Genomic DNA, 12,132 nt, shown 5'->3' with positions numbered 1-12,132 from the left:
ATTAAAGAAGTTCATTAAAATATTTACAAATAAGTGTGGCTTATGTTTATATTAGAAATAGAATAGTTCGATTCTAAATGTAATAATTAAAGTCATTAAACTGTATCTTTAGAGTTTAAACGTTAATAGGAGCTGAAGCACAGAGTTCACAAAGACGGCTGGTCTTTCGCCGATTAAAGGTTATAATGCACAACATTAAACTAAGTCCACAACAACAGCAAATCTTTACAGCATTTGAAGATTTCAGATTACACACGCTGTATATTGCGTAGACCCCAAAATGGCACTGAACCAATTCGAATTTTTTGGAAATGATCGATATTTTAAATACAAGTAAAATTTGCATTTACAAATCGCAAATGCTATCGTCGATTTGGGAATTTCTTTTTATACATGTTTTAATATAGATACTCCCAAGAGACTTCAATAAACGCGACGAAAATTGCAGTGAGTTTATCAACATTTAGTCGCGTGTCTTTGCAGGGTTTATTTTCTATCGATGGGAATTAAACTTGTAATTCTTTTTGTTAGATTGCGTGGGAGATGGAGAACCACGCATCACGGTACGATATCATAGAGGACTAGATTCGAGTAATTGGGCCGAGCGAGAAAGAATTGTGTTAAATCACTAATTCTGTCAAATGGGTGTGCGAATACGAGAATTTGAATATTATACCCATATTTTTTCTCGATAAATTTGAAAAGCATAAAACTAGCAATTGGAACAATGAATTAGGGATCTTCTATTCACGCACTGCAAAAAAACCCTGTTAATATAATAAAAGGGCTGTTCGGAATGGGACAAACGACGATCTCCCTCGTACACTCTAAGAAATGGAAGTGTTAAAAACGTGTTAAAACGGTGTAAACACCGTAAAAACACCCAAAAGAGAGTTTTATAACCTTGAGTTTTTAGGGACCAATTTAAAGTGTAAATTCGGTGTAAAATAACTCTATTAAAACACCGTTCGAAATTAAACATGACAAGTTGGGAAACCAAAATAAACCTCTCCGAGCCGAGACAAATTTACTTTCTAAACACAAGTCCACCAGCCAATGAGAAAAACCGGAAATACATAGTTCAAATTGGCGAAATATTGCCAAGGTCTTTAGCAAAGGCTTAAGCGTTTAACAATTTCCTTTGTATCCTCAATAATTCTAATGAGGACCTAAAATGTATCACTGAAGGGTGTATTTAACTTTCGGCTCACTCTGAACCGTTAACACCTCCTATAAGAGGAGGCGAAACAAGGTCATTTCTAGTTTAAATCTAGCATATCTTATTTCACAGACCCAATCGTTTCAACACTTGTGGATAGATGAAGAATTAACACCCATATTATCAAATGAATGTAAAAAGTGCGATTACACTATATATATAAATGTAGTAAAGCTGAATTAAAACGTAAACACCAAATTTCATATGTTAATATCAAAAGATGTTTTTGGAATATTAAGATGAAACAGAGCTTTATAGCTACAGAAGTACTTAAAGAATCGTAATGCCGAAAAATATTTAAAATATTTCCATTTAATATTCTGCAAAAAGGAAATGTTATCGTTTTGTAAGAGATCTTATCATCCTACTCGCTTTATATTAACTTTGATGTGCGTGTAGTGTTTCGATTCGGATGCAATCTTCATTACTCGTTCTATATAAACTCTCACTTGTGTCATAACATAGAAATAAGTTTATCTTAAATAATTAATTAAATATAAATGATATTAATTATTTTAATCGCCAGTAAATAACTTTAAAAATAGTTAAATCGTTTAAAATAAAGTTGTTCCTATTATCTTTCGAAACTTTGCTAATATTGACGTTTAAAGTGAAGGGTACCCCCTCTTGCCCGCTTTCTTCAAATTTTGGGGTATATATACGATTCGTTTCCATTATAATAATAGATAAAAACGCATTCGCGTGAACCGATGGTGGAAGCCCTGCCATTGGGAGGCTAGACGTTTCTCGTAACCCTAGCCGATCGCCGCGTATATCTTAAAACCAAACAATAACGATGTGGAAGAAGCCGGAGTGGACAAAGGCCTGAAGATGGTGGTGCATAGAAGCTGGTGTCAATGTGGGATTGATGAAGAACAGAAGATGGTGGTGCTTAGAAGCTGGTGTCAATGTGGGATTGACGAAGAACAGAAGATGGTGGTGCTTACGAGCCCATAACTACAGGCTAGTGTCCATGTGGGATGGACAAAGACTAGCAGATTGTGGTCCTCAGAATCCAATTAGTAAAGACTGGTGTTGGAAGATGAATGGCCAAATTTCCGTGAACCGCGAACGCGTTCCGGAAATCGGGTATTTGTTTGCTCCGATTTGTAAACTGCGAACGCGGTCACGTGGGGTCTGACAGACAGACAGACAGACACGGCCGGTGTAATACCTCTCCGTGACATACGTCACTCGGAGAGGTAAAAAGGTGTTAAACTGCACCTCTGTTGCACAATTTTATACTTATCTTTGCCACCAATTGCTCAAATAAGTGTTATTAAACCCTTTCAGGGGTGTAAATCAACACCTGTAACGGTGTCAAATTTGGACCCACATAAACTACTTTTAAAGGTGTTAAAGCACACCCCATTTTCTTAGAGTGTAGGGTTTAGCAAAGCGGTGCATGGATTAACCAACGCTAAGGATTGTTCACTAACCGGGTCTACCATATGTAATGCTATCGCCAACGCCAACTATATGTTCCGATTTATTCCTTGATTTACTTCTTCATTCCCCCCCTAAATTATTGGACCAAAACGGATGTAGATATAGCGCCATCTTTAGGCAAAATAAATAGTGTTTTCGGATTTTAAAGATGATGGCGCCAATTTAGGCAGGATTTTAATTTTTACGTCATTTGACACGTGATATTTGGTCCAATTTTCTTATAAATTCCTGTTAGGGATAGCAGATGCTGCTACGGTGCGTAAAAAAGGAGGGGGCAGTCCCTCTAAGTTTCTCTAAGTATGCGGCTCTTCGTATACAGGAAGGAAAATCAGCAAAGTTATGTTAAAGTCTAATTGTATATTTTTTTTGCCGGTGATTTAAGAGTATTTTACGAAGAGCATAAACTGACCTTTTTTGATATAACTAAATTGTATACTGAACCTCATTTTTTCAACGTAAGTGAAAGAGAAATCAGACAAAAATAAGACTAAATCACACTTGCTATGGTTTTAGAATGCTCATTTCATCATAAAAGCTGTGGCAAGCTCATTTTTCGATGGCCGCCAGAAATATTTCAGTCCAACTCCGGTCTTTGAAACGGAAAGAACGATTATTGTGTCTGGTGGCCCCAAGAGAGTCTTATCAACTTCCTTATCTTTCTTAAATATGGACACGGAAGTAAAATTCGGACATCTTAATCCACTCCCAACCCAATTCATTGATTTACACTCTTCTCTCAACTATAGGTTGTGATTTTAATCGGGTTAACCGTGGTCCTATTGTCACTTTTGCTCGTCATTCACTCTATCGTAACCAACAAATACAAATCTCTGCCCACTAAGAAAGTTGTCAAGAAAATTACCCAAGACACCTTGGAAAATGTGTGGGAGAATGCCTCGCTCTTGTGCGCCGAACGTAAGCATTCAACTGATTGCTATTATTGTAAATAGTTCACCCTATAGCGCAAGCCCGTTTCGTATGAGGGTTTAATTCAAATACCATAAATTGTCATCCCTCAATTACGAAAGAAGGCTAACTCGAAAATTAATAATATTGTCCTGTAGCGATTCCCACCGTTTTGTCCCACATTACTTGTCGCCTGGTAACTTCGTCGTGGCTAATCGGAGTGACGTTCATTCTGTTTTTCTTGGGTTGCTACTTGCGGACGGAGCTCACGACGGAAAGCTACAATCGCATCCACACTCTTTCGGACTTGATCAAGTCGGGAATTCCGCCTATAATATTTGAAGAAACCGGAACTCTCGAAAAACTGCAATTATTGGTAAGTAGGCGTTTTTATGTTAAATCCTCTATTCCCTGATGTTATTGGTGTTTATTTATAGGCAGCTCAAGACCTAGTTGTTAAGCAATGGCTAGAGTCACTCGATATGGAGAATATTTACAGTAATCCAGGGGATTATCTATTTCGTGAAGGATACATCCCAATTCTATATGGAGAAAAGGTTCTAATCACTTCGAACACTTTTCTGACTTGGATTATGGCTGAATTCCTTACATCTGATTCCGAAACTAAATCATTCATCGTGAACAACGGAGGCCTTCACTTTTCGTACGGCGAAGTTAACTGCGAGAACTTGCACTTCATATTTAACACCTCTTGGATGAGAAGTAGCCCGCTAGTGGAGGAAAACGCCCAACTACTGTCGGTATGAATTTTATCGTACACGACAATAGGGCTTGACGAATTATCTATTGCAGCATGGCACCATTAATCGAAACGCAAGTGTCGAAGCATCTGGATTCAGAGAAGTATCACTTATTGGAAGAGATCACTTGGAAGAGACCGATGAGAAGCGCGACTGATTTGGACCTCAATAGCCTCTTCGTTCCCTTCTACTTGCTTTTCATGATGATGTCTTTAGCAGTAACCGTGGTCATTGCCGAAATACTTTTCAACCAATTTGCGTAAACGTTGAAAATTTAATAAGTCCGCTCACCAAATCGAATTCCTAGAAAAGACGGAAGGTTTCTTTAAACTTCATTCAAGCACACCAGAGAGAATTAATAAATTCTCTCTGAGCACACCAGCAAAATCTCACATCAAATATGCTCTTTAACTTATAGGTGGTAACTTACGATATCATTAAGATTTAAAAATCAACACTCGACTGAATTTTTATATAGTCATGGTTATTCAGTCATGAGAAATCTTTTTGTTTGATCAGTTTTTTGTCATTAAGGCAATATTGTATGACAATACTAAAGTCGTTTTTTTCCGCTTGAAACATTAAAATGGCCTATCGAGAAATTGAATTTCTTGTAAATGGTGGATAAAAATTAAAATAGCTTTTTGAAATCCAAAATGTCTTACTGATTTTAAAAATTTGTCAATTCTTAGGCATACGCCAAGGATATTCTAAACTAAAATATAATTTAAAAATATACTTCATTCCACATGAGGGAAGTAAATTTTGGTTTCTGATATTGAACTGTAAGAGTTGTTAAAACTAGAAGCGTTAAATAAAATCTGACCTACATAATAAACTAACGACATATCGAGAGTTCTTGCCTTAAGTTGAGCTAACTCTTTTGAATAATCGACCACCTTTTTGGTCTTTAAAATATTTATATTCCTAGCCAACTTATAATAGAATCCAATCTTAGGAAGGATAAAAATTCCCGTACAAAACCCATTTTTAACATTGTTAAACATTTTCATTTGCACCTTTTCTAAGCTTGCTTTTATTAAATTACCAGGACTACTGATCCGGTTCTCTGGGTTTAAGGCTCCCAAAAACGTAATCATAGAGTTCTATTAACTTCTAAACTGCGTCAAGCTTCATCATTTCTCCAAATTATTCTCCGTTTTGTTTTGAACCCTAGTGCATGGTAGCGAGTGGTTAAGAGCTAGAACAGTTCAATCGCGGTTACGGACGCAATTCCCAAACCCCGCGTAGTAATCCCTTGGAACGAGTCTAGAAATACCAGATGCCTAAATTGAACTAAAATGCAAGTACAAAATGTCATTTCTATTCTTAGGCACGTTACAAAGATATGGAAATGAATCAAAACTATTGGTTCCGGGTTTTTCCTACCCTTTCACTATTGGGTAATAGGGGGGGAATTGTGAATGAGCATAATAATGTCATCAGAAGTCCATTAAATTAGCCTGGCAAGTAACCAAGAGCGGAGCTTGGGACTCCTCTCTCTTGTGTAGCAATACTGAAGAAGGGCGACACATTCGCCACCTCGCGATAATTTTTCTCAGATCTCCAGTTCCTAAAAATGAACACTGTATCTCTAAAGGGACCGGAAAACGCCCCCTTCCACTGTAAAACCGAGCCCTCTTTAGCATAGAATCAGGAGAAGGGATGGGGTGTGAATTTTGGAACAGTCCAGGTCATTCAGTTTTTTATGACTCTTCACAAACCTATTGAAAAAAAACTATTTAACTACCGTGGCCGTTCCTTTTTTATATTTTTATAAAGCAAACAAACCACCCTTTAGAGATCCAACGTTCATGGGCTGAAGAAGTCACGCCCCGCTCTCGTCAACAAAGACTTCCTAAAGAGGAGCTCGAGATTTCTAACAGTGTTAGGAAAGGGGGAAACATTTAACCCCTATCCATGGAGTTAGAAGGAGTTCTTACCCCAGCAGAGACGTTCGCTATACTAGCTATTGTAATTGTTTGCTTCCTAGGCTAATTTAGTGGACTTCTGATGTCATGAATGTTGTCTAAGGGTGTGTAGTAGAACAGTCAAGAATGGTCCAAAAAAATACCAACTATAGAATTTAAGTTACCAATACTGAAACAATGGAAACATTAATCAAAAGAGAAGTTCATCACATTAGGATGAAACTCCAAAAATTACGCACTTTAACCATTAGGATTAAATAAGTACAGTACATTAAAATATTTACAAATAAGTGTGGCTTATGTTTATATTAGAAATAAAATAGTTCGATTCTAAATGTAATAATTAAAGTCATGAAACTGTATCTTTAGAGTTTAAACGTTAATAGGACCTGAAGCACAGAGTTCACAATGACGGCTGGTATTTCGCCGATTAAAGGTTATAATGCACAACATTAAATTAAGTCCACAACAACAGCAAATCTTTACAGCATTTGAAATTTCCGATTACACATGCCATAATTTGCGTTGCCCCAAAATGGCACTGAACCAATTCGAATTTTTTGGACATGATCGATATTTTAAATACAAGTAAAATTCGCATTTACAAATCGCAAATGTTATCGTCGATTTGTAAATTTATTTTTATACATGTTTTAATATAGATACTCCCAAGAGACTTCAATAAACGCGACGAAAATTGCAGTGAGTTTATCAACATTTAGTCGCGTGTCTTTGCAGGGTTTATTTTCTATCGATGGGAATTAAACTTGTAATTCTTTTTGTTAGATTGCGTGGGAGATGGAGAACCACGCATCACGGTACGATATCATAGAGGACTAGATTCGAGAAATTGGGCTGAGCAAGAAAGAATTGTGTTAAATTACTAATTCTGTCAAATGGGTGTGCGAATATACGAGAATTTGAATATTATACCCATTTTTTTTATCTCGATAAATTTGAAAAGCATAAAACTAGCAATTGGAACAATGAATTAGGAATTAAAAGGGCTGTTCGGAACGTGGGACAAACGACGATCTTCCTCATAGGGTTTAGCATAGCGGGTGGGTAAAAAAAGGATGGGCTCGGACAGTCCCTTTGAGTTTCTCCATAAGTATAAAATACTTCTCTTCGAGAGAAGTGTACCACAAAGCGGGTGTAAGTGTTACGTCATTCTTCCCAACATCGTAACATTTGGAGCAAGGTTACTAAACCGAATCACATACGTGATAAATAGTTCCCTCATCATTAGTCTATTTGCGTTAAAACTATTTGGCCAGACGCACTTGTAGATTTTCGTCTCACCCCAAGTGGAGGTTAGGGAGTTGATTGCTGAGGATTTAGTACCAAACAGTTATAGAATTCATCTTACGGTGCGATGCCCATCTGTAGTTTGATGAGCGGGAGAGCAAACAAAAAGGGCGAGCCCTGGGAAGAATGACGTTACATAACTAATGTATTAAGATGATACAGATTGGCATCCTTCTTCTATTATCCCCTTCTGGGTTCTCTAAGTATGCTGCTCTCCGTATACAGGAACGAAAATCAGGAAACTTATGTTAAAGTCTTACTGTATATTTTTTCCTCGATGATTCTAGAGTATTTTACGAAGAGCATAAAGTTTCTATTTCTGATATGCCTAAATTATATACTGAACCTCATGTTTTCAACGTAAGTGGAAGAGAAATCCGACCAAAATAAGACTTTACCGAAGTGAAAATTTTTAATAACTCTTGCTCGGGTTTTAGAAAGCTCATTTTATCTTAATACCCATGGCAAGCTCATTTTTCAATGGCCGCCAGAAATATTTCAGTCCAACTCAGGTGTTCCAAACGGACAAAACGATTATTGTGTCTGGTGGCCCAAAGAGAGTCTTATCAACTTCCTTGTCTTTCTTAAATATGGACACGGAAGTAAAATTCGGACGATCTTAATCCACTCCCTACGCAATTCATTGAATTACACTCTTCTCTCAACTATAGGTGGTGATTTTAATCGTGTTAACCGTGGTCCTATTGTCACTTTTGCTCGTCATTCAGTCTATTGTAGCCAACAAATACAAATCTCTGCCCACCAAGAAAGTTGTCAAGAAAATTACAAAAGACACCTTGGAAAATGTCTGGGAGAACGCCTCGCTCTTGTGCGCCGAACGTAAGCATTCAAGTGATTGCTATTATTGGAAATAATTCACCCTATAGAGCAAGCCAGTTTCGTATAAGGGCTTAATTCAACTACCGGAAATTGTCTTCCGTCAATTACGAAAGATGGCTCACGCAAAAGTTAATAATTTTGTCCTGTAGCGGTTCCCGCCGTTTTGCCCCACATTACTTGTCGCCTGGTCGCTTCGTCGTGGCTAATCGGAGTGACGTTCATTCTGTTTTTCTTGGGTTGCTACTTGCGGACGGAGTTCACGACGGAAAGTGTCAATCGCATCGACTCCCTCTCGGATTTGATCAAATCGGGAATTCCGCGTATAATGTTCGGAGAAACCGGAACACTCGACAAACTGAAATTATTGGTAAGTAGGCGTTTTTATGTTAAGTCCGCTATTGGTAAGTAGGCGTTTCTATGTTAAGTCCTCTATTGTTAAGTAGGCGTTTCTATGTTAAGTCCACTATTGGTAAGTAGGCGTTTCTATGTTTAGTCCTCTATTGGTAAGTAGTCGTTTCTATGTTAAGTCCACTATTGGTAAGTAGTCGTTTCTATGTTAAGTCCTCTATTGGTAAGTAGGCGTTTCTATGTTAAGTCCTCTATTAGTATGTTTCTACGTTAAGTCCTCTATTGGTAAGTAGTCGTTTCTATGTTAAGTCATCTATTGGTAAGTAGTCGTTTCTATGTTAAGTCCTCTATTGGTAAGTTGTCGTATCTATGTTAAGTCCTCTATTGGTAAGTAGGCGTTTCTATGTTAAGTCCTCTATTGGTATGTTTCTACGTTAAGTCCTCTATTGGTATGTTTCTACGTTAAGTCCTCTATTGGTATGTTTCTACGTTAAGTCCTCTATTGGTATGTTTCTACGTTAAGTCCTCTATTGGTATGTTTCTACGTTAAGTCCTCTATTGGTAAGTAGTCGTTTCTATGTTAAGTCCTCTATTGGTAAGTTGGTGTTTCTATGTTAAGTCCTCTATTGGTTTATAGGCGTTTCTATGTTAAGTCCTCTATTGGTAAGTAGGTGTTTCTATGTTAAGTCCTCTATTGTTAAGTAGGTGTTTCTATGTTAAGTCCTCTATTGGTAAGTTGGTGTTTCTTTGTTAAGTCCTCTATTGTTAAGTAGGTGTTTCTATGTTAAGTCCTCCATTGTTAAGTAGGTGTTTTTATGTTAAGTCCTCTATTGTTAAGTAGGTGTTTCTATGTTAAGTCCTCCATTGTTAAGTAGGTGTTTCTATGTTAAGTCCTCCATTGTTAAGTAGGTGTTTCTATGTTAAGTCCTCCATTGTTAAGTAGGTGTTTCTATGTTAAGTCCTCTATTGTTAAGTAGGTGTTTCTATCTTAAGTCCTCTATTCCTATGACGTTATTGGTGTTTGTCTATAGGCAGCCAAGGACCCAGTTGTTAAGGAATGGCTAGACGCACTCGATATGGAGAATATTTTCAGTAATCCAGGGGATTATATATTTAATGATGGATACATTCCGATTCTATCTGGAGAAAAGGGTCTAATCACATCTGACGCTTATCTGACTTGGATAATGGATGCATACCTTACATCTGATTCCGAAAGTAAATAATTCCTCGTGAACAATGGAGGCCTTCACTTTTCGCACGGTGAAATTAACATCGAGAACTTGCACTTCATATTTAACACCTCTTGGATGAGAAGTAGCTCGCTAGTGGAGGAAAACGCCCAACTTCTGTCGGTATGAATTTTATCGCGCACGAGAATAGGGCTTGACGAATTTTCCATTGCAGCATGGCACCATTAATGGAAACGCAAGTTATTGATCATCCTGATTATAAGGTTTATCACCTCATGGAACAGGTCAAGTGGAAGAGACCAATGAAAATTATTTCTGCCTTGGACCTGAGAAGCCTCTCCACTCCTTTTTACTTTCATCTTATATTGTTGTCAGCAACAGTAGCCGTCGTCTTAACCGAAATAATCTTCAACTAATTAGCTTAAAATTTAATGTCACTACAGAAAATATAATCCCAGGAAAAAACAAGTTGGGAAAGCCAAAATATTACCTCTCCGAGTGGAGATGACTATCACTACCCCTTAAACAACCTAAATATATGCATCAATCGCTTTTTTTAATTCTTTGCAAGTGCAGGAATTGAATTTTAAAATAGTCAATTGTTCAAGCCTTTTCAATATCTCTCAATTGCTGTGGAAACTCTACTCTCTCGCTATACCTCAACCGTATTCTTAGTCTACCAGTATGATTTGTAACATTTGTCCATATCAAAGCTGAATCATACCTCGCGACACAAAAAGCAAATGTCCCCAAAACATGGAAGCCACAACCCAATCACACATAAGCTAGGCTCCCACTTAACCAAAATAATTATTAAACAGTTAAATACTCACAAAGATTGGCAAAATCAATCTCCTTCAGTAATACGTAGCGCTTAAATATATTATTTTCCGAACAAAATTAATCGAGCAAATTTAACGCTTAACTTCTTCTCTTGAAATTCTATCAAAGAGTGATTCAACTGTTTAAAAAAAGGTTTTTTTCGCAAATAGGGCGCTATCATATCAACCGCAATTCCGTCATATTTAAATAATATACATTGCCAACACTTTTTTAGACACAATAGTGGAAGTTTTAGCCTCATTTAAAACATGTAAAACATTATCTCATCTACAAATAGCTTACACATGTCTTTTTTACCAATACCTAGCCGTTTGGATTTTTCTAAAGCAATCTTAGCACCAAAATATTTTTTGATACAAAATAAATGTTCTATATTCTTCATTTTTGAAAATATATTTTTAAGCGTTTATAATGATTACTCTCTACACCTACACTAATCTTACACAAACAAGGAGTATAAATCCACTAGTGGAAGCGGTGTTTTTATTGAAAATATATATTTTTAAGCGTTTACCATGATTACGCTCTACAGCAACACTAATCTTACACAAACAAGGAGTACTATAAACCCACTAAGTACTGGAAGTGGTATTTTTATTCAAACGTAAAACAATTTCGCTTAAGTTTATTATCTCTAGGCATCGTTAAAAATGTCTCTATCACTCCTAGGTAACTGTATGCACAGGATTTTACGACATTGTAACTCAAATTCATCTGATTATGTTTTAACAAGGTTAAATCTAACTGGGAGTAAGATGAAAGGAGTAGAAGCTTATCTGTCTTAGGAAATATGAAATTTTATCTTAACAGTTCGTTAAATCATAAGTTTATAACGAAAAAACGCGGAAGGGGAAAACGAGCAGATAACAGTGATTTTTGGGGGGGGGTAGAAGGTTAAGAGCGCCATCTGTCGTCCGTGCCAAAGTTGAACTTCCTCTCGAAACGCAATGAGAAAGTGGATAAAATAATGCCATCAGCTATTTAACTGCGTCGATATATTTAACGACTTGACCCATGACATGCGCTTAATGAATCCTATTTAATGTTGGATGCTAGGAAACTTGGTAGACGTAACAGTCTGTACTAGTACCCAAGCATCCTTCAATAAACGCCTGGCAACATTGTGGTACGCATGGTACAACTAAAAACTAGGATGTGTATTTATCTTTCGACTCACTCCAAGCCTTTAAGCCCTCAATACAGACGATTTGAAACACTATCGTAATTCCTAGTGTCTCGAATCTCTACGTTCCTGTCCATTATGAACAGTGCTGAGAGAATGATACATCAGAAAGAGCCATTCAAATCGAATTGCCGAAAATATTATCCATATT

This window comes from Phalangium opilio, unplaced genomic scaffold, assembly GCF_054372755.1.
Source record: "Phalangium opilio isolate 3A_F unplaced genomic scaffold, DU_Popi_V2 ptg000060l_1, whole genome shotgun sequence".
Classification (NCBI taxonomy): Eukaryota; Metazoa; Arthropoda; class Arachnida; order Opiliones; family Phalangiidae; genus Phalangium; species Phalangium opilio.
This window is presented reverse-complemented; position numbering follows the sequence as displayed.